The sequence below is a fragment of the Pleurodeles waltl genome, chromosome 12 (genome assembly GCF_031143425.1).
Source record: "Pleurodeles waltl isolate 20211129_DDA chromosome 12, aPleWal1.hap1.20221129, whole genome shotgun sequence".
NCBI lineage: Eukaryota > Metazoa > Chordata > Amphibia > Caudata > Salamandridae > Pleurodeles > Pleurodeles waltl.
The window spans coordinates 687773728-687796073 of record NC_090451.1 but is presented as its reverse complement, the minus strand read 5'-3'; the positions used below and the strand labels follow the sequence as shown (position 1 = coordinate 687796073).

At 43.9% G+C, this 22346-nt stretch overlaps 1 protein-coding gene and 1 long non-coding RNA gene across 2 annotated transcripts in view; both read left to right on the top strand.

Annotated features, from left to right (window-relative positions):
- LOC138267267 (macrophage mannose receptor 1-like) overlaps positions 1-22346 on the top strand; it is a 186603-nt gene that overhangs the window by 130590 nt on the left and 33667 nt on the right. The gene's annotated exons all lie outside the window — the stretch shown is intronic.
- Positions 395-20463, top strand: LOC138268753 (uncharacterized). Its single transcript, XR_011200060.1, has 6 exons — positions 395-3444; positions 6068-6340; positions 7005-7369; positions 8095-8325; positions 11116-11172; positions 12813-20463. It is a non-coding gene; the product is annotated as an uncharacterized lncRNA (long non-coding RNA).

Genomic DNA, 22346 nt, shown 5'->3' with positions numbered 1-22346 from the left:
CAGCTGTGGCTCTACCCGGATGATTTCCTCCACCATGACCCTTAGCTCCTCCTCTGAAAACCTGGGGTGTCTAGGGTAACAGGAGTGCAGAGCTGCTGTCATCATTGGGGCCCTCTTTTGTTGGGGGACTGGATTGTGGTGGCACCTCCTTTCCAGTGACATTGACTGGGGTACCTGTGGGGATGTAAATGATGTATTATGCTTCAAGTGTATGACATTTGTACTTCTGTAGTTTCCCCTCTATAGTTGTTGTTACCCTGCCAGCTTTTGCTTGTGTATGGTAATGTATTGTGGGAATGTTATTTTTCCTATGCTATGCATGCTTTAGTGACGCGTGTCCATGCCTTAGTACAGCATGCAGGGCCTGGCACTGGGATTAGTGAAATGTGTTGGAGTGCGTGGGACGTGGTGGAGTGATGGTGGTGAGAGTGTGATGGCATGCAGGTCTTGGGGGGGGGTGATACCAGTGTTCAGTCCTCCGGCGAGTCTCTCAGGATGCAGTATTGGCAGTACCTGCTCCTCCAAAGCTGTGAGCTGTGGGGGAGGAGGTAGGGGTCCACTGCTAGTTCTCTGTATGGCGAGCTGTTGTATTACTGCTATGGAACGTACCTTTCCCCTATAGGTCGTTCCACCTCTTCCTGATGTCGTCCCTTGTTCTTGGGTGCTGTCCCACAGCGTTGATCCTGTCCACGATTATCCGCCATAGCTCAATCTTCCTTGCTATAGATATTTGCTGTACCTGTGCTTCAAAGAGCTGTGGCTCTAAACTGAAAATTTCCTCCACTGTGGCCCTTAATTCCTCCTCAGTGAAACGGGGGTGCCTTTGTGGTGCCATGGGTATTGTGATGTTTGTTGGTGAGGGTGTGTAGGGTAATGTGGTGGGGTGTGTGATGTGGAGTGCGTGATGGGTGTCAGTGGTGTGTGTCTAGTTGTCTCTGTGCTCTTCTCAGTCTCCTAGTGGCAACTGGTGTTTGTAAGGGGTTGTGGGTAATATGGGTGTGTATTTTATAGTGGTGTGGGTGTGATGAGTATGTGTCGGATATGTGTATTTGGTATTGTCCAATGTAGTGGTGTTTGGTATGTGGGTGTGTACCGCCAATGGTTTACCGCTATTGAATGTCTGCTGTGGTGATTTGCGGGTCATAATGTGATGGGTGTTGTTCTGTTGCTGTAATGGTGAGTTTTGGGACCGCCACTTTATCACAGACCTTTGGTCTGGCGGATTTGTGTACGTGGCTGTATTGTGTCGGATTGGGATATGTGTGTGTCCTATGGTGAATGGATATTCGCCAGCACGGCGATCAGTTGGCGGCCGTCAGCGTGGCGGTAATAGGGATTTTCCACCAATGTCCTAATGAGGTCCCAAGTGTTGAAACGTCACCCCTCCTATCCACTAATCTTTATTCAATAGCAGGGTGCACATACTTTTAGAGGTATATACTAATACATATGTCGAATTTCAAAATACATTTTTACATACACAATTGAGAACATCTTGAGAGATAATGCTTATTAAAATTAATATGGGATCTGTTAAGTACCCTATCAACCCTCACTCATCTATGCCACTACAAGGTTCTGAAAGGACTTTGAACATAGCCTCTTAAGCACGAAGTCCACAGGGTGGCGCTGCTGTACAACATAAGATATAGGAATCTCTCAATATGGCATTATTTATAAGGCTCCAGAGCCTTCACTGCACTATATTACTCGCATTACAGTATCTCTTATAGGCCTTAGAATGCCACATAATTAGTCATGATAAAGTATATAGCACATAATTTGAAACATTATAGCTAATTGTGTATATATGTACAATGGAATGGCTGCCAGATCCTGGGATCCATTCCAGGTTTTGTCCTCACCCCCAACATGCTCTCAATCCCGTGCTAGGGACGGGGCTATGGGACAACCTTGCATAGGAGGGAGTTAACTGAGGCAGAGCCTTGTACTGCTTTGGGCACATCTACTTCACACTGGCCACCCCCACACCAGGGACAAAGCAAGGGGTCTCCCGCATGGATGCCTTAATTTAACACACATTACCCGCTGCCCAAGGTATGTAAAGCAGCCACATTGCGTGGCCGCCATCTTGCACATTATTTAAACCCCTACTTGGGGGTAAAATGAAACCAGCATGACCTGCGCTGTGACTGTCAAATTACTTACTCCCCTACTGGGGAGTAAACAAAGCTGGTGCATCACCGGTCACTATATTTAACCTCTGTTTTGTGGGGTAGGAGGGGCTTGGAACCCAGAGCAGTGTGTTGCTCGGGGTCCCAGCCCCCCCCCATCTTAAGTGCTGTTGTCTGATTTGGTCAGTATCCCTTGTCAACCCCATTCACTCACCAGTGATACTGTGCTCATTGATGTGCAGTCATTGAACGTGTCATGAGTGATGTAATGTGTGAGGGTGCAAGCAGACACAAGTCTCTGGCAACCTAATAATGGCAACTGAAATGAGTGAGGTCTAAGGGCCAGGTCTTCTGCTGTTCCACATCATGTCCTCCCTGAATCCACTCTGCAGAAAATAGACGGCTCAAGAGCTTCACTTTCAAGCAGCAAGAAAAAGGTGGGGCCAGCAGTTCATGGCACTTATATCTTGCAAGTTATTTGTTGTATTTTGCTATTTCCTGGTTTGAAAGAGAAATGCATTATGGTACATGTAGTCTGTTGAAAAGCTACCAATAAATAAGAAACTGCATAATACGCCACGCTCTTGTAATACAATTTACAAATGGTTAGAGGAGAAAATGACAATAGAAATGTTAGGGTTAAAAAAAAAAAAAAAAAAAATGGTGAAACAACCCCCTTTTCTATGGTTTGGGAGGGTTGCTATGAGGGACCATGTAGCAGTGAAGTGAACTTGTGTGGAGTCTTGCATTCATGGGTTTTGTCCTTTCATCAGCTGTTATCTTGATATTGGGGAGCAGAAACAATGGCTTTTATCCTCATTTGATCAATTTAGGTTTTGTGAATTTTCTTAAGTTGCTTATAACTAATGGCCTCTCCAGTCTTCTCTTCAGCAGCAAAGGTCAGTAAGTAGAGGCGAAGGCCAAAGCGATAAATCACTGCAGCAACACTTGAGCAGACCTGTCCAAGATGGTTGGTGATCATTCTAAGTTTGAGGTATTGCTGGAATGTGAGTGAAGTAGGAGATGACTCTGCTATAACTTGTGGCTGAATCGATGTTGGTTTGGCCGGCTCTCACGGAGGACAGCAGTGCTTTTTCCACACCAATTGCAAGATTTGTGCTCTAGATTCCAAGAAGAGTGATATAAGACTTGACATAATCGCACCAGCATTGAAGAGACCAAACCATTCTGAAACTTGAGTGAAGTGGAGAAAACACTAGTGTTCTTCAAGAAAGTCAAGACTACATCCTTATCGTGTGATGTGAAGCGGGCCATAAAGAAATACCATGAATTGAAACATTATTCTGAGGTGAGTCGTTCAAACATTTTTTCATACTAATGCATTCATTTGTATAAATGTTTTTTTCTCCTTTATATTCTTTTTGTGAGCAGATGCAGGTTCCCAAACATCAGTAAGGTTTTTCAACTTGTTTAAGAAATTAGTGTCCAAATAAAATATGAATAGGAAATAATTTAGTAAACTATAGGTTCTAGAGGGTATGGTCATGTGGCCTGCTTATCTCTTCGGAGGGCCTAGGATCACCCGAGTCAGCCATTCTTGTCTGCTCAGTTGCATACGGGGTAGCATAGAATGACCTTGATATAATCTGGTCCGATCCTGTGTAGTCTCCACAATCGGTAGGTTTGTACAGTGCTTCTTGCCACACATGATGGTATCCAGGCTTTGGCAGGTCTCAGTTGATTAGCTAAAAAGCAAGGTCCTGGTGGACTTTTGGAACTCCAGAAGGGATGGGAAGGTCTGAAGATTAAAGGTTTGCTCATTCCTTGTCTTCGCTGCTAGGTAGGAGGAGCAGCAATCTCTGCCTCCTCTACATTGGATTGGTGGGGGGGAGGGGGGGGGAGGGTTAGAGAAAGGGGAGTATAGAGAGCCGTCTGGTGGGTTAATGAAACTTCAGGTGGTGGTTCAAGTAGATGGTTCTGCAGTTGTGTAGGACATTGTATGCATGGGTCAGGAGCGTGAACTGGCATCTAATGTACAGGTGGAGTACCTTGAGATGGGGGGGCATGGGGGTTTGTCCAGGGAAATCAAGGCAGGCCTGACTGCTGCATTATGTATGGTCTGTAGATGGAGGTGAGCTGCGATCCCTGCATAGTGTTGCTACAGTCCAGTAGGATATAGATGAGGGCCTGGGTGATGGTGCATCTGGAGCTTTTGGGGTTAGCCATTTGAAAATCTTACAAAGCATGCAAGGGGTGAAGAAGCAGCAGGAGGAGGAGATGGAGTGGATTTTGAGTAGTCATTGTATGGTAGTTGTCCAGATGAATGCCTTTGTTCCAGACATGGTCAGTGGTGGTAGGAGTAGGTCAGTTCTAAGGGCCACCAGGATGTGTCCCATGGGAAGCTTGTTTCTTAAGCTCAGTACCTATCTTGTCCGTTTTTAGCTTCAGACAGTTGTCCTTTATCCAGTTGGTGACGTCTGTCCTATGGTTTTGGAAATTAGTCTTGTCTTGTTGGTTGATGGCTTTTTCTAATGCTTTGGCCAGGAACAGGAGCAAGGTGTTTGGTCGGTAGTGTTGAGTTCTGTCACCAGGTTTTTGTTAGGGAAACAAACAGTACTGTTCCTGAGTGTGGCAGATGACCATGCTATGTATCACTGGTCACCAACTATCTCTCTCCAAACTTTCTAGTGATGTTGCTGAATACATGCCAAGTTTGTTTCCCCAGGGTCTTCTAGCGTAGCATTTCTTAGCACTCACTGCTTTACTTGACACAGTGGTCTCCATCTCAGGTGAGCTGCTGAGATTGGGCCGCTTGACATTAGCCTCAAGCCTGCCCTCTCATTCATCTGCTCCTTTGCCATCTCCATCACTCCTTTCTGTCTTGTGCTGCTGTAAATGCCTCACCTAAAAGCTTCCCAGGTAGGCTCTACTTCACTCGCTGGCTTTCTATCCATCCATAACCTATTTAATGCTTACATGCCTTATCTTTTACTATTTTTTCCCTTCCAATAGAAGCACAGCATCAAAACACATTAAGAGCACTACTGTGGTCCTCAATCAAGACAAAAATACTACCTTGTAGGTTTTGTAACCGTGTTAAGCACTTGTTTTTGCGTTGCTATAATGCATGATTTAGGTATGCTGTATTTTAAATATTTTTCTTGCAACAAAGTTATGCAACAATTTTGTTTTAAGTACATTCTATTTCAAGTATGTGGGAAAAATATTATGCTGCTGTTCTCGTTACTCTTTATTTTGTATTCATTTTTCTATTCTGTTATTTTGCTTTGATGTATTTTGTAAAGCGGGGAGCTGTGTTTGGCACTTGTTAACATGCTTTCATCGGTCTGGGATTTAGAATGGTTTATTATGGAATTTGAATTGTTTTCCTTTGGTGTTTGGAATTCCTGAGGGCAGATGCCTGGGGGATGTACTTGTTTCAGGATTGTCATAGACCTGCCTACAGATACAATTGCAGTGGGTTTACGTTACGTAGTCTTCCACCCACAGAAATGCCCATGCAGTATTCTGCTACTTGTCTAAAAAGACCTTCTTCCGATATACAAAGTAATATTTAAGTGCAAATACTATGTAATGCATGTGCCAGCTATGATCCTTTCCTTAGCTGTTGGTTTGTGATGTCTTTACATGCTTGCAGTGCTCTTGGTGTATGTCATAGTGTTAAATAAATTAGTCTAGTAGCTAATCGAATACGTGGCAATTAAAATGTCAAAATATTGTACTTGCACGTAATTGGTTCACTGCTTACAGTGGGCTGAAGTCTCATGTCAAATTAACCCTTTGGTGTTGAACATTCTCTCATGACTGACACTTTGAGGCAACCCTGTCAACAGGAAGCTCACGGTGACCATTGCTGCAAAACAGTGTCTAGATAAACCTTGTAACCTGCAATTCTATATATTGACTGAGCACCACAAGTAGTCAAAACTGCTTTGTGTATTTGCTTACAGTGTCGGAACGAGGCAGAACGTCTGATAATCATTTATGTAATGCACGGGGAATTACTCCTACCACCAAAAGAGTATGATCGTGTGAATGTGGGGCAAATTCATATTCCTCCCTGGCATTGCTAACCTATCAAGATTATATCACCCAACACATCCTGACCACTGAAGATGTTTGCAGCCTGATGAAGGAAATTCTTGTAATATCCAATCGACCTGCCATGTCCTCTAAGGATGCTTATGATGTGCACCAGTAACTCTGCTTATGGACAAATTCAGGTTGGTACGTCAATTACATTTCTATAACTTCTTAAAGAAACAGGATTGCCTTGCATGTTTGCTCTTGTCTTTCCAAATCTAAGGTTCTGAAGAGTACAGTCATAGCTCTTGTGTGGGCTTGAGGAGCACTTTCGCTTAGAAGGGAGTGTCCACCTCAGTACACAAGGTTCAGTTTGCTATATTAATTTTACTAAGGGCCAAGGTCCCTGCATTAGAATAGTCACTGTTTTGTGAATGTTTATTGTCCTAATCTAAATTTTGTATAGTTTAATAACTGCAGGTGTCTTCTAGCCAGTGTCCATTAAGCAGAGCAATGCTATAAAGCTTGGAGATTCTTTGTTCTGGTGGACCATGATATTGTATGGGATGTATACATGTAAAACTAAATGTGCCCATCGGCTTGTAAGAGGATGAATGATTTTGTGCAGCACCCTTTCAGTAGGGAGGGCAGGTTAAAGTAAAGTCTTGAATCCTTCACAGCAGAAATACTTGCTTGGTTTATGTTTTGCTGTTAGTGACAAGGCTTTTCAGGACTAGCACCAAAGTAAAGGACAGAGTTGAATATGCATAACCATGTCTCCTTTTCAACTGAAGTTTATTGGTGGACTTTTAGTATTATTTATAACACATTATTTCTAAATAAAATCACTTTTCTTTAAAGTAGCCTTTCCATATAATGCTGGTGCTTCTCCGCTTTCACTGACTGGTCCAGCCCGCTTGAGAACCTCTGCGCTGCTCTCCCATGCTGAAGGAATTCTAGATTGAAACAGCTGCCGTCATTGAGCAGTTCTAAAGCAGATGATGAGTTCTTGAACGAAGACTTGGGACAAACAATACAACTACTTCATGCCCTTTGAAACTCAAGAAGAAACTCATTACCTGCACAATATTTGGCCCTGCTCTTTGAATGGAGGAGTTTGCCGTTGATCTTCTATCAAGATAGTCTTCCTTGAACTGGTCCCTGAAGTTAAAGGCACAGCTTTTTTCTGAAGAACATGAACCCAAACGCCTCTGGATGAAACCAAGTTGGTATGTCTTAGTGAGATGAATGTTAACAGCTTACAATTGCAGTGTTCTGGATGTTATGGGTGCGGACCTTAGGGCAGGCTCCGATATCTGTACTTCTGAGGTGGGTTAGTTGAGTAGCATAAAAGGGTTAACAAAATCTGTTAAAACTCTTAAACTGCAGAATGCACTATTATCTAAAACAAAGTCTTTCAATCCACTTCAGCAATGCATTCATGTAATGCAAAAGCACAGCTTTTCATCAGTTTGGTGAATGTGGATGGCCACCTTATGTTGGGTTGTTGGTTGAAGAGGGTAAAACACTACTCGAGCAACAACCACAATCCTAGTCTGGGTGAACCACTAGAAATCACTAAATTAACCTGTGCTTTACCCTCTGGTAGCTTAGCACAAAAGCGGTTGGGCTTAACTAGGAGGCAATGTGTAAAGAATTTATGCAGCACTTGAACAGTAATAAAGTGAAAACACAATAAAAATAAATCCCCCACCAATTTAGAAAAATAGTTGTTTAATGATTTGAAACCAACACAACAAAAGTCAAATTTGTAGTGCAATTTTAAAGGTTTAGGTACAAATTGTACTTAACCACAGTTGGTGCTTTGTGCATTTATCTGGTTACGATGGACTTGGTAAAAAAAGTTGCAAGTTCGGACCACCAGAGATGGAGTGCAGGGGGATGTACCGATCAGGGTAGGCCTGATGAGAATTGTACTTTGTCTTTGATGCAGGGTGTTGTGGCCGTTTCGAGAAGCAACACAAGGTCCAGTGTCATGATGCATCATGCAGTGCCATTTCCAATGAGCGATGCGGTGTCCTGCATTGGATTGAGTCACATTGCATTGGTTCCAGGGAGGAGCTGTGATGTGAGGTCCACACTGGATGGCGCTGCGTTGGATCTGATGAACTGACAGCTGTGATGTGAGGTCCGCATCGTGTTGGGTCTGGCCGAGTTTGTTCCGGTGAGGAGCTGTGAGGGCTGCCTCTGTAATGAGGTGGGTCACAACTGGACTGGCAGAGCACGACTTCCAAGGGTTGAGGACTGGAGAAGCACCACTTGGGTTTTTAGGACTCACAGCAGGCAGAGTCCAGGTGCAGGGTTTAAGGTTGTTAGAGGTTGTTGTCTCTGTAGCTCAAGGCAGGAGGCCAGCCACCAAACCTGTGAAGTCACTGGTGGGCCTGCATTCAAGGTGCTGAGCATCTGGGTGGTCCTTCTTGCAGCAGAGTAATCTTCCTCCTGAGACATTGACAAGCCCAGAAATGATCAGAAGGTAGGGGTCTGAGGGTCTCCTTTTTTTTTTTTTTTTTATAGGACCAAAGTTCTAGAGGTCCAGCCTAATTGCTCCTGTGATCAAAAATAATGATGGCTCATGAGCAAGTGTCCACCATCTTCAAGCTTTGGCCACACCGTTCCGTTAAATCCGTCATTATCAAATCCAGCAGCCTCCCCTTGGATGAGGCAGGGTAATCCACACCTCATCTCCTCAGGAGGGCATGACCGGGGTGGCAGAACAGTTTTTCACCACATCTAGGAGGTTGCCCAAGTGGCAGGCAAGACGCAGCCTGTTGACACCTGGGGAAACACATGGAATATATTGAGGCAACCTGTCTCTGCCTTCAGTGGCGGTGATGGGGGCAGGCACTGGGGGAGGGGAGAGCAGGCCTCGGGCATGCCTATTCAACTTTCCAAAAAATGCTCCTAGGCTCTGCCTGCTTGGGTTTGTTTCACCGCCAGGGGAGAGTATGAAATGGGAGATAAGGCTGGGAAACTGCTCAAATAGCTCACAAGCCCGCACAGGGTCTGTGGAATTGTAACTGAGCCCTGCACTTCCAGCGGTGAGTAGCGCTGCCCATAGTAGCTGCACTTGCTTCCCACTGTGGAGTCAAATACACTTACTGTGTGCCTACCCCTGCTGAAAGAAACCACCCAATCGTGATAATGTCCCAGTGAAGAGACTCCCTGGACGAGAGGACTGACCTGGACCTTCCTATTACAATATTTGAGGTGCAACAGGTTATCGCCTCATTGCCCTTGGGCAAGACATCAGGCCTCAATGGCTTCCTCCTGCAGTTTAAAAAAAACGTATTATAAGTATTCCTCCTTACTCCACATTCACCGGCCTTATTCGAAGATGTTGTGGTACAGGGGTGAGGGGCTACCATAACAGTCCTCCTTAAACACAGCACACCCTCTGAGGAGTATGTCTCATATTGCCCATAAAGCTCACGTACATAGAATTGAAAATACTCTTCAAAAAGTGATGCGACTAGCAAAAGTGCTCTGGTCCCTGATCCACCAACACCAGACTGGCTGTAAGCTGGGCAGAAGCACTAGACACTTTGCTCCCTCCACCTGGCACTCGCATGGAGGGACAAACGTTCAGGACAGCGCCCTTACTGATTGATGTAGAGTGTTCGTTTCACTCTGTTCATTAGCCTTTCTTACTAGCGGTCCCTCTGCACTTTGCTCTAGTGATTGAACCCTTTGCAAAGTTGATCAGCGTGGAGGTTAAGGTGCAGGGGCCTTCAATGGCAGAGTGGACTGGAGCAGAGGGTCTTCCTATATGCAGATGGTGTTCTTCTCTATGTCTAGAGTCTTGAGACCATGGTCCCCCACCTGGTTGAAATCTTATGGCTCTATGGTGATGCACCTGGGCTCAGGGTGAGCTGGGAGAAATCTGTTAGTGTTGGTGAAAGAAGAAGAGAGCATTTGGTTAGCTCTGACAGAGGACCATGTCCAATATTTGGGCATAACTGTAGCCTTTCTTCAGCAGTGTTGTTGGGAACTAAATGTGACAAAACTGCTTCGTAAGATGAAATGGGATTTTCAGACTTGGCACCACTGCTACTTATTGTGGCACACAGAAGGGTTGTCCATGATGGTTTCACTTCCATGCTTCATGTATCGGATGACCCCATATGAGGCAGGACTGGGATGGGATGGGTTAAGCTATGCTATTCTCCCCACCTAGTGCCTGTTGACGACTCTGCTAATCGACTGGAAATCGAGTTCCTCAGTCTACATGGCGTTCTTAAATTGTATGGTAAACCACAGCCCCCGCCAATGCCTTCCCACCTGTTGCCTATCGCCTTGTCCTCTGTTGGCATGCAGAACTGAAACATATGTATTGACATGGTAAGTTAACAGCAGCAACTTCACTGAGGCAGGCACATTTGACCTAAACTGTGGCATTAGCTCTCTTTACCAAGTGGGACCTGCAGCACTTTCTAAACTGGGAGGATTGGCGCCTCCTAAAGACATGTTCGCCTCTGCGTCCATCCTATATTACGGGTGACGGCACAGAGCGAATGGGATTGCCTCATTTGCATGAGGCCACGCCCCCAATGCAAATGAGGGTACACCCTCTCATGGTGGTGCTAGCACTACCTGTGCACCACCATCCTGTCCTTCCAGGGCCTGGTGGCAGACTTTCACCTTCATAGGTCAATTTTATCACTTTTTACAGCTTAGCCATGCCCTAGGTGTCTATCGGGATACACTTGTAGCCCTACCAGACTAAAATCCTCTGAAGAGCTGCCTTTTACGCGAGACATCTGGGATATGGGGGATTTCTTGATTATAAAAATCGTTAATACATAACTGGGAAGCCTGTTCTGTGCAGATTGACGACTCTGCTCTTCCGTAGGGCAGCCCCACCCTCTCCATTTGTAGCGCGAAGAGGCTTTAGTGTTTTGTTGTTTTCATCTGCCTGCAGCTTTTCCTCTAATATTGTGTCTCTTTCCTTTTCCAGGTGTTGGTGAACGTGGCGTCGCGAGGACCGTGAGAGGATAGATGTTGAGCCTACCAGGTAAGGAATGTGACGGTTGCCTAGCACACCCCCTTCAGAGTGCAGTCGAGATGCCACCTGCACTGTGAATCATGGAACAGCATTTAGAGCCCTAGAGTGACTGCACCAGTCTGCAGGGGGCTTTGGGGAGGGGGTTCATTGGAACCCTTTTAATTCCCACACCCCGCGGAGGGCTCCCTGTAGGAGGCTACTTCGTTGCACACTTCGATTGCGCCTCATAAAGGCTTGTTTGCTCCTTGCCCATGTCGGTAATGTAGCGTGGGTGCAGAGGCAAACTGATTCCTTCATTTAAATGAGGCCTCACTCCCATGCAAAGGAGGGAACGCTCTGATGGTGCAGGTGCTGCATGTGCTCCTGGGTGGGTGATCAGTGTTACAGAATGAACAGACGCTTGATCGCCCGCATCGGTAACACCATTGTACCCCGGGGTGCACAAAGCAGGTGCACATGGCTAGTGACCCCTCCACCGGGGGCACAATGTCAAATAAAGCACTTGGTGGCCATCGTTTGGGTGCGGGCATTGGCCCTTCACTTTTGGAGAGGACTCAAGGAGTTAATCCTTGTGCTAACTTGAAGAACATATTCAAAGCACGGGGGATGCATAAGAAATCCTTTACAATGTAGTCTCTCAAAACTCTGATGGTGATGGCATGTGCAGCCTGAGATTTATCTGTGATTTGTGGGGGGGTGTCAAGGTACATTGAGGGTTTTGATATTTAGATTTGAAAAGGTATGAATATGTATACGCTGTAGCTTAAGTGGTGATTCCTTTGAAACAAGGCATTGGTTATACATGTATGTTCAGTACTTGAAAGAAAGAAAAACGAAGGGAACCATGCGAAAAAGATTAATATCTAATTGTGCACTTCCTGCAGGAGATAAGCTCACAACATAAGGTATTGGTCCCCTATGTCTAGGTTTGTAATGATGGCAGGCATCCCCTTCCTTCTGAAGATGCCACTTTACTTCTACATCCCTCTAAAGACCTAACTCCCAAACCTTTTTCCTGACCAGAGGGACTTGGAGAACTAAGGGTGTTTAACCTATGGGGGCCCTAATCCAAGGAACTGATCTGTTATCCATTCCTAGATATGATGCATTTCTAGAGATTTACCCTGGTCTTTTCGCCCAAGGATGTCATTGTAATTGCATGGGCCACTTGAATGTCTGTTGTGGTTAAATGACACATTCCTAATGATGTGCTATAGACCGTGGGTCATGCTTACTGCAAACCCCTTCCCTTGATGCAAACTCTAAAGTACCGAATTCTGTACAGTAACTCAAACCTTGTTCTGGTCATGCTTGTGCTTAATTTAATCAAACCTTCAACAGCTCAGCGCGATGTTAATACTAATGCATATTGATTGCATCGTGCAACTTATTCCTGACATAGCTTTGGGGTTTCTTATTCTGATCAGACCAGCAAAAGTCAATATGGAGGGTGCAGGCTCCTTTAGGAAGGAGAATTCTGCACTGAACACCATTTGTGGATCTTGGATTTCTTTCTTCACACAGCAAAATAGATGGGAGGAGCCTGGGTAGTACAATCTGCTTATACTGAACATCTGTGTGAATTCTTTGAGTTTGCGTTTTCACAATTCACTTTTGTTCTAAATCGTGTGCTCTCGTTTCTCTTGCAGATTGGAAGAGGCTACCTGCATTGATCTTGCCAGAATAATGTTTGGACGAGTGAGCCTTGAACACCAAAAAGCAACTGTGATATGCCTTGTCATCTGTATTTGCACATCTAGCAGCTCTTCATAGACTTAATCCTCTGTCTTCAGGCAGCGTGGTGTTCTACAAAAATTTCTTCATGTGCCAAGTCTCTCCGCTGCACTACAGATTGCTTCTTTTGCTGCAAGCACCCGGGTGCTCTGCATAAATTTCCTGTGCCTACTTGCAACCTGTTCTTCTGAAATACTGCTTCCTCCATCTGCAGGCATCCAGATGCTTGCATAAACTGCTTGCTTCTCTGCATGCATCCTGCTGCAGTAAAAAGATGACTTCTTGCGTCTGTGGGGCACTCCAATACTCCACAAAAAAAATGCTTTGTGTGTTGCAGGCATCCAGATCAAGTAGGAGTGCAACTGTTTGCAGGCACCATGATGCTCCACAAAGACTGCTTCCCATGTCCTGCGGCACCCTCCTGCGCTTTAAACACTAGTTCATGCAGGTGCCTGCATCATCTGCTATATGTAGACTGCTTCCTGTCTTTGTGGGGTACCAACTGCTCTGCATATACTACTTCATTTAACCACAGGCACCCTGTTTAGAGTATGCTGCTGCTCTGTGCTTCTGTAGGCACCTCTTCTCTACAAAGACTGCTTCCTAAGTCTGAAAGCGTCAAGGTGTCCCACATAGATACCCATTGGTGTCTGCAGGCTCCCAGCTGCTCTACGAAGACTGTCTGCTCATTTACAATCTGCTGTCATCAGTTGCTCTCCAAAGACTGCTTTGTGTGCATTTAGGCAGCCTGCTCCCTCTGTGCATGTAGGGACTGAACTGCTCTACAAAGGCTACTCCCTGTAATGGACTCCACAAGAATTACTGTTAAGTGTCCTGAAGATCAAAGGAAACATGCACATCCACTATCGGAGTGAAAACCTAGAAAGGCATTCTGCTGAACTAGGGCTTCCTACTCCGATGCTCCAAAGGTTCAGAAGATGAGGTTGCATAACATACAGAGCTGAATGTTAAACGGAAGGTCTACTTGCACCTTTCTTAGAAGTGCAACTCTTCTTATGACTCACCTTGATATTGTTCCAACTTCAATAATCATAACTTACCTGTCCCTTAATCTCAGGTGCATGGACTCTGCTTTCCCCCAGACTGCCAGTTTCTACCAGGCTTTTGATCTGTCCTCTATACAAACTGAATTGCGAAGTTGTAAGGATGGTCCCATTCGGTTATGAATATTTTATGTTGACTCTCCCTTTCTACCCTCGCATTTTACCATATGCAGTGTCTCGCATTTCCCTTTTCAGTCCAATTATACACTTTTTGCCTTCTAATATCCCTTAGTTTCCATTATGTGCCTCCTTGTATTGGCTGACTTCCCAGACAGACTCTCCGCACCACGAGTTTGGAATTCATGGCCTCCCGTTTCTTGGATCACACTCAACCTTCTTTTCTACCCCTTTTTAGTTTGTGTGTTTAAGCCTTTTCCTTATCTGACAAATAACGCCTTCTAATGTGTGGCGCTTTGAGCCATTTTGTTTTACGCACTTGGGGGAGCTTCCATGTGTTATCACGTATATGCACCAAAATGTCTTAACATCCAACTTCCTGGCTAGAAAGCCAGGACTAGCTGAAGTTATCACACATGCACAAAGGCCACTTGGCATCCGTGTGTTAGGTGCTATGCTTTTTAAATATTTTTCAATTGCCTCGCAATTTTGTTCATTCTAGACAGTGGCCGCTGTAGGCTCCTGCTAATACTGTTCTTTACGTTCCAAAGGTGGGTTATGTGGGCAAGTCCCTATCACTTGTGCCAGGAGGAAAGGTTTTCCCAGTGATGAGACTTTGCTGTATTTGGGTAGCAAGGGGAGGATTGGATAGAATGGAAAGGAGATCCGAGATACAGATGTATTGTATGGGAACTGAGATGGAAAAGGGAGTGAATTAAGATCATTCACAAGGATTGGTGGGAAGAAAATGAGGGGGAATCCAAAACTTTCTTGGAAGGGGGTTTGGGCTTGTGGGGTTAGTATATGGATTGTCTAACAAAGGGTGTGAGGTAGTGGTCAATTGGGATTGTGGGAGGATGAGTGGTTACACAGGTTGGTGGTATGAGTGGTTAAAGGGGGTGGTGGGAAGATTGCAGTTATAGGTTTTGTCGAGAGGAGAGTAGTAACGGGTAGGAGATGGGGTAGCTACAAGGGGTAGTGGGTGAAAGATTGGTTATAGGAGGCGGCAGATGGAGGGCAGGTAACATGGGATGGTTGGAGGAATGGTCACATGGGGTGGTGGATGGAAGAGGGACCACCCAGGCTGCTGGTGACAGTGATGTGACGCTGTCAGGAATGGATAGTACTTACTGCGCATGTGGTCGAGATTATGAACAAAGTGCTTTGAGGAAGATTGGTGACGCACAAGTGTGATCAGACTGACCGGAAGGATTTGAGTGAGGCGGGCATAGTAAATACATAGCCACTTGATGTGAAAGAAGGATGATAAAATATTGCAGAGGGCGCTGATGTCCAAGGGCTGAGATTCAAACATCCGCATACAACCTTTGTAGTTCATCTGAATTTTTTTATAGGCATTGTGGGGTATTTTCCCCATTCCATGGTGGTAATCATTGGCTACTAGGCAGTTCTCACTTGAGTTTCTTTTGTTCTTTGGCAAAATATCCTTTTTGGATCTTGACTCGTATAGAGTCGTCAGGACCTAATCGTGGGACAGTTTTTTGGGGTTAGGAAATTGGAGTATGACCCAATCGAATGAAATTCCAATGTCCAGACCAGACATCTCCAGTGAGTAGCTTGTGAGCTACTAGTAGTTTCCAGCAGCCTGTGAGTAGTTCTCTGGTGTACAGCCGAGGCTACTACTATAAAAGCAGTTTCAGATGGATTTTTATATATATATCAAAATTAAAGAGCATATATTGGAAATTAAAATGTGTGCATTTTCACTACTTATAAGGTGTTTGGAGACAAATGGTTGAACATTCAAAATGTATTTAAAACTATTCTTTGGGTTTGAGAGTTATTACTCACATTACTTTGGTGTGAGGGGCATTCCAGTTATTTCTGTTATGTATTACCCATGTAGAGACAGTCTTAATTGATAATGCTGTTTTACTTTACTGCTGGCAACCCTACCTATGCGCTGATGTGCTCACTGCTGACAGTCTTGATGGTGTGGTAACTACTACATCACTAACATTAGTAGCTTGGGATGAAATTCATTTAATATAAGTAGCTCTTGTTTCAGAAAAGGTTGGTGACCTCTGGTCCAAACCACAGGTCTTCGCTTTTAATCTATTAATTGATAGAATAAATAATCAAAAAAGCAAACCAGTAGATCCTTGCATCCCAAGTGGTTTAGCTTTGCTTTCTAGGTGTTAATAATGCTGTAACTCTGCTCACTGATACCCTAGTTAATTGTATGCAAATACCATTCGTAAGTGGTAGTCATTCTGTTGCATTCTCTCTGCAGTGCCCCGAGGACATGACTACAGTTGTGTCGAACTAGCAGAAAGGCACTCACTGATGAGGAGAATTCTCCTTGGTCATTATTGGTCCTTTTGTAACATTGGTCTTTGTAACTGTGACTTCAAGGGGGCACTGGTACAGCAGTGCCTTGTTGAGTTAAAAACCAAATAGCTCCTAGGCTGATCAGAACCCAGAGCAACTTTTTCAACTTGATATTTGCAAACTACACACAGACCCAACATCAAACTAATCCCTAGACAGGCAATCTTTATAGTTGCAAAGAGACAACAGAGAACTAATAATTGCAGAAAAGTAATTGTAGAACAAAGATTTGGGCACAGAGTAGTCTCTTCCATGGTTTGATGTACAGAGCCCTGCAGATTTTTAAGTATGCCTTGTACCAGTCAAGATCAAGGATTTTGATCCAGTAACTCACTCGAGCATCACTCTGTAGCACTGGTCTCTGTGCCAATAGGTAGTGACTGAGCTAGATTGTAATTCAAGTAGGGAACCATGCTAATAGTCAACACCATCTCTGGCATGATTTGGAATATAGAGATTGAACCACAGTTCTGAAAAGAATGACAATATTGACCCTGTTGGCAGCAAGTCAAGAAGTTTGGGCACAGGAGGGCTACCTTATTCTATGGAGAATGGGGTATGGGACTCTACCAAAGCCATATTTCTCCTGGAAGAGGGAATTGGATTGAGGTTCAGGAGATAATCTTAGATCCTCCAGTCCATGTTCACACGAGGTACAAAAATCATGTTGAATCCTGGTATGCGCATGTCAGGTGTGTACATAACAGAACTGGAGCTGGTTCACCAAGTAGCTCTTACATGGGAATCTTGGCTGGTTATTTTTTTTTCTTTCGGGTTGCACTTTAGACTTTATCGTCTAAATGTTGTTTTTGTGGTTTCTTTTCCAGCAAGTGCTTATCGCAGTCATGTCGGCTATTACTCTGGTTGTGTCCAAGACAGACTGGTTCTCTCCCCAGGGTTTTCTCCTCTTCTGACAGATGGGTGCAGTAAGGTTGATCTTGCTCTCTTTCAGGATAAAAGCAACAAGAGGACTGCAACTCATCCCCAACTTTCTCAGAAGATCTTAGGTGTTTTTCATTCACCTGAGGAGAAGGAAAGCACTAGCGTTTAGGGAGATGTAAGCTGGGGACATTGTAGGGAGAATCCGAGTACTCTCACCCTGGAAATTCAAATAGTTGCCTCTGGGACTCTGGCTTCCCCAAAAGCAGTGAATGTGAAAAGGGAGAACAGTAAATGGTCTGGGATAGGCAGTGCATCCACACAGCTCAGATGGTTTTGGTTGGGCTCCTTCCGCTGCCCAGGAAGGATACACATTTTCGCTTAGAACTTCAGGTCACATTTTGTTGGGCAGGCTGTGACTTTGTGGTAGGAGCCTAAAGCCATACACACAGTATGCAAGGCCCTACATGTTTTTGAGTGCAGAAAGGTTCTGCCCCAGAGCTGGAAACTTTAATAGACTTTGTTCCCTGCATGTCTGATCACAGCCACAATGTCCTTAAAGTTCACCAGCTTTGCTGGTCTGCAGCATACACTGTGCACCCACACAACATTGACACTGATCAGTTTGAACTGTAATAGCCAGTCCACATCCTGCCTTGGAGTGTAGAGGCAAAAGGCCTGTGCATTTGCATTTTTGTTGACACCTGCATGTCGAGTGAGGGGGGGGTGGTTTACCAATCTATCACTCTAGAACTATGGAATTCTGGTACTCGGGCGATCACAGAAGGTCTGTGGAGCGCCTTCCAATGGGTTGTATACCCTAGTCCACTGGGCAGGAAGGGCACCATGTCGGATAGGATCGCATAGTTCATGGTGCCACAAGGAACTTTTGACCAAAGTATTGTGACAAAGGATCTGGGAACCAACGGGAGGATGTTAATAAAAGCACACTTTTGATCTTCCTGTTGGCCTCTTCATGGCACACCGATTTGAGCTTCCACTCAATAAAAACCCCAATAAGATTACAGGTTCTTTTTAGCATTAATTGGTCTGTGCTTTGGAGAACTATTCGGCACACCTTTTCTCCCTGAATAGCGTATACTAACACATGCATGCCCATCAAGTAGCCTAACCAGTTCTCATGGATCCTAGTGCAAGGAAGGAAATGGGAACCCTAGCTACTATTCGAATAAGCAGATTCAGTAATAATCAAGGTTCAATGCTTCTGTGCACCAGTAGAAGCTATGCTCCTACTCCCATCATGGATAATTTGACAAGTCAACTCTGTATTTGGGTCCTGGACATTTGGTCCTGCTGCACTAGAGGTCTGGATGGAGGAGAACTGTCTAAAGTATAACATAGTCTGAATTGAATATGGGGAAGTCGGTCAACTTCCTGTGTGACCTAGGTGCATTTGTTAAAGTATACAAAAAAGTGATGAATGGAGTGCTTGAAGTAATCTCAGTTGCAGGTGATTACTCTGGGTTGCATACAAGTTAATAGTTACTTTGGACACGGTCACCTCAGTTTGGACCTAGCTATATGCAAATCAGCATTGACCCTGCTCCAATCAGAACTGTCCAGCTTAAACTGCCAAGCCAGGACCTCCCCAAACCAGAACACAAGCAACTCAGGACTGGCTTAACCCTAGTTAGGGGCTCATCAACTGGGTACAGCTTGGTTCCCATGCCAGTGACCCACGTCTGATCATACCCACACTAAAGTATATAAAAAAGTAATGGATGGAATGCTTGAATTACACTTAGCCACTGGTAATTACTTGGGCAGCGTCCTAATCCATTGTTTTGCACACAAATCCATTTGGACCCAGTTACATGCAAATCACTCTAATCCCAGCTCGTACCTGAAGCGGAACACCAGCAACCCAGGACTGGCTTTGGTCAGGTGCATTTGTTTGCTCAACTTGCAGACTCGAGTGGTTGCTACCAAAAAGGTGGTGTGTGTATGTATGTATGTGTGTATATGTATATATGTGTGTGTGTGTGTGTATATATATATATATATATATATATATAATTGTTTTTATTTTTTTTAAATGAGGGCACCTAGAAGAGTGTGCACCCCACCCTAACAGCCTGCATCATAAGTTACTAGTTCATCACTTTGTTGACATACCTTGTCTCGGGAAGTGCCCTGCAAGCAAAGTGTATTTTTTTTTTTTCTTTTTTTGTCTGATGTTGCTTAAAATGGTAGACTGCTGCAGCCACTCGGCAGAGACTAGATTATAGCTCATGAGGTGAAGTAGCCTATATACAGCCTTAGTATTGGGCGCACCAACTTTCAACAGCACCAGCCACAGGCTTCTGAGTAGGGCTTTGGGCACCAGTACTCATTTGTTTACAAATTAATTATGGTTGGAGAGTGTTTTTTTGCTAAAGCATGTTCCATCTAGCACTGGCTGGGCAGCCTGGTATGCTGTAGTGTGATCTTTGAGAGGCAGGGGACTGTCACTCTGGCCTAGGGCCATAGATCGTCTTTTTCAGGGCTTTCAATCCAACACTGGGCCAGGTGGACAAGTCTTTCATGGGCATACAGTCTTTCTTCGCTCATAAATCGGCCAATGCTCTCTAGTACCTCTGCAACACTTCTGTATTCTCTCTCCAGCCCCCTCCGTGTTTTTGCTCTTTTTGTTTATATACTTTATAAAATCTGTATGTTCTGATTTTGGAAAGTATGCCAATGCCCATTCAGGTGGAAACTTTTGATGAGCTAAATCATGTTTAAGATGAGTGTTCATTTTTATACCCTTGTATTGAGAGCAGGGTAAGGGGGTTTGTAATGTATATGAATCAATTGTTGATTATGTGAAGAGCCCTTTGAATGTATTTCATAAAGCAATTTAGATTTTAATGAAACCTACTGGAATTGAATTTTTGTATTGAAACAACCGAACAATTGTAATTTGGATGGATTGGTCTAATGAATTATTTGAAAATACATGATTGGACTGACTGCTTCACCAAGTTCTCAATTACCCTCATCTGTTTGTATTGTTCATCACGTAAAGTTCTCAAAATGTGCCGCTACGCTTTAGTGCTTGTGTTCTGCAGTATTTTTTAATTTGCCTTGTTGCTTGCCCTTATTATGGTCTGATGTTATTTTTCAACAATTTCTCGCACCTATAATTGTTTACAGTGCCAAATAAATATTTCAATTTTCAAGACTCGTTTGTTGCATTTGCTTTTGGTCAACGTTGTGATGAGGTTCTTGGATGCTTGTCAGGCTGTCACAGTAAGTCCTACTGTTATGCACCCGCACAAAATATTCAGAATCACCAGCCTTTGGTAAATTGGAGGTATAATTACAAAACCACAGAAATTCTCCAGTTATAGTTGGAGCGATTTCAAGTAACTAACTTACGGCCTAAGCTAACTATAACTCGCACCTTCGCCATGCACTGCTAATCACCGCAGCTATTACAGCACTCATGACAACTTTTAGAACATCATTAAAAATATAAATGGAACATTAGCAGTCAAAATATTGGAAGAAAAACTGCATGTCAGGGGCGCAAGTTAGTCCCCTTGGGGTGAGAGTTACTTGAAATAACTGCTGAATTTCTATGGTTTTGTGAGTAAATTCAGAACCCAACTATAGCGTCCCTGTAACTTTTTTTTTTTTAAGTAAATGAATATATATTCACTGATAATTTTGGAAAAATCCAGATGACGCGCTTTCCAAGTAGTAGGAAAACTAGAAGGTACATTGAAGTGGTGGTAAACTCAGACAGTAGGAAAATGGGGGGGGGGGGTTACCTCTGTGTACTTACTGCCAACTGTTTGAACTGGCATGTCTGCTGGGATCCTAGAAGACCAGCTTGCCAGACTCATGCAAATGTGTTGAGTTTCAGTGACAGATATGGATGTTGGAGACACAAGCTGCAAATTAAGGCTCATATGTTGAAATAGGACTGATGTTATCGAGGGCAGAGACTTCATGAGTTGAGTGCAGGGCCTAGTCTCTTCTTTGGAAGTTTCTTTATATCTTTGGCTGTTTTATGAATTAATGCGGGTTCCTAATTTCACACACTTGTAAACAGCAAAAGTAGAATAAATCTTAGTATTTTAAGGTATGTCTGGAGGTTATCTGTAGTGCAAAATTGACAATCGCAACTTTTTAAAAATAAAGTTTGCTAAATATAGATTCCAAGGACAGGTGATAAAGCTGCTAGAACAGCTAGCACCGCGTCTGCATTGTACAACCAATTACAGCCAATTACCAAACAATGCCTTTAGATGTGGCCACATCCCTAGAATTAAGAGCAAAATGTTGGCATCTGAGTAAAGTGCTGTCACTCGGAGGACAGCGGCGCGTTTGCATTTTATTCTTCGAGGTTGTGCAATTTCTTGGAATTGCACAATACTCTTTAACCCAAGTATTACATTGCACATAACTCCAAATTCCCACGCAAAGACCCAATTGTTCATAATTTAAAGGCGTGTGTTCCAGGAAGTGAGATTACTTTGACATTGCTGATACATTTCAAAGTGCTTCTGTTCTAAAACCAATGAGTTTACTGAGAAGCTCATGACGAACATGCACGGATTGTTTCTAGGCAGAATATACTTTCTTTTTAGAAGTGAATTGTATAAAGCTAACTATGATAATACTTTAACTTTATAATTGGCTTTCTAATGTGAAAAATGTAAACCTATTACGAGCTAATTAAGCGTACAACGCATAATGAATATTCAGGGGTCTAACAAACCTAATTATAATTTTCAGTTTAAATCCAAGGGTTTCCATTTTCAAGTGTTATTGACTGCATTCTGTAGATTAGTACAGAGCATACGTGTGTGTATATATATATATATATGTATATGTTACCTACATGTTTAGTAAATTTACTCAGCGAGCACTAATCACACTTGAAGCGACCTGCTTTTTTATCGAGCCATGTAATACCACCAGTACTCCAGCTCCTGAGCAGCTGTGTTAAGAATCTTGCCCTTTTAGGGAGCATGTCATTGTAATTCTATTTATATAGCGCTTACTACCCCTGACAAGGCATCAAAG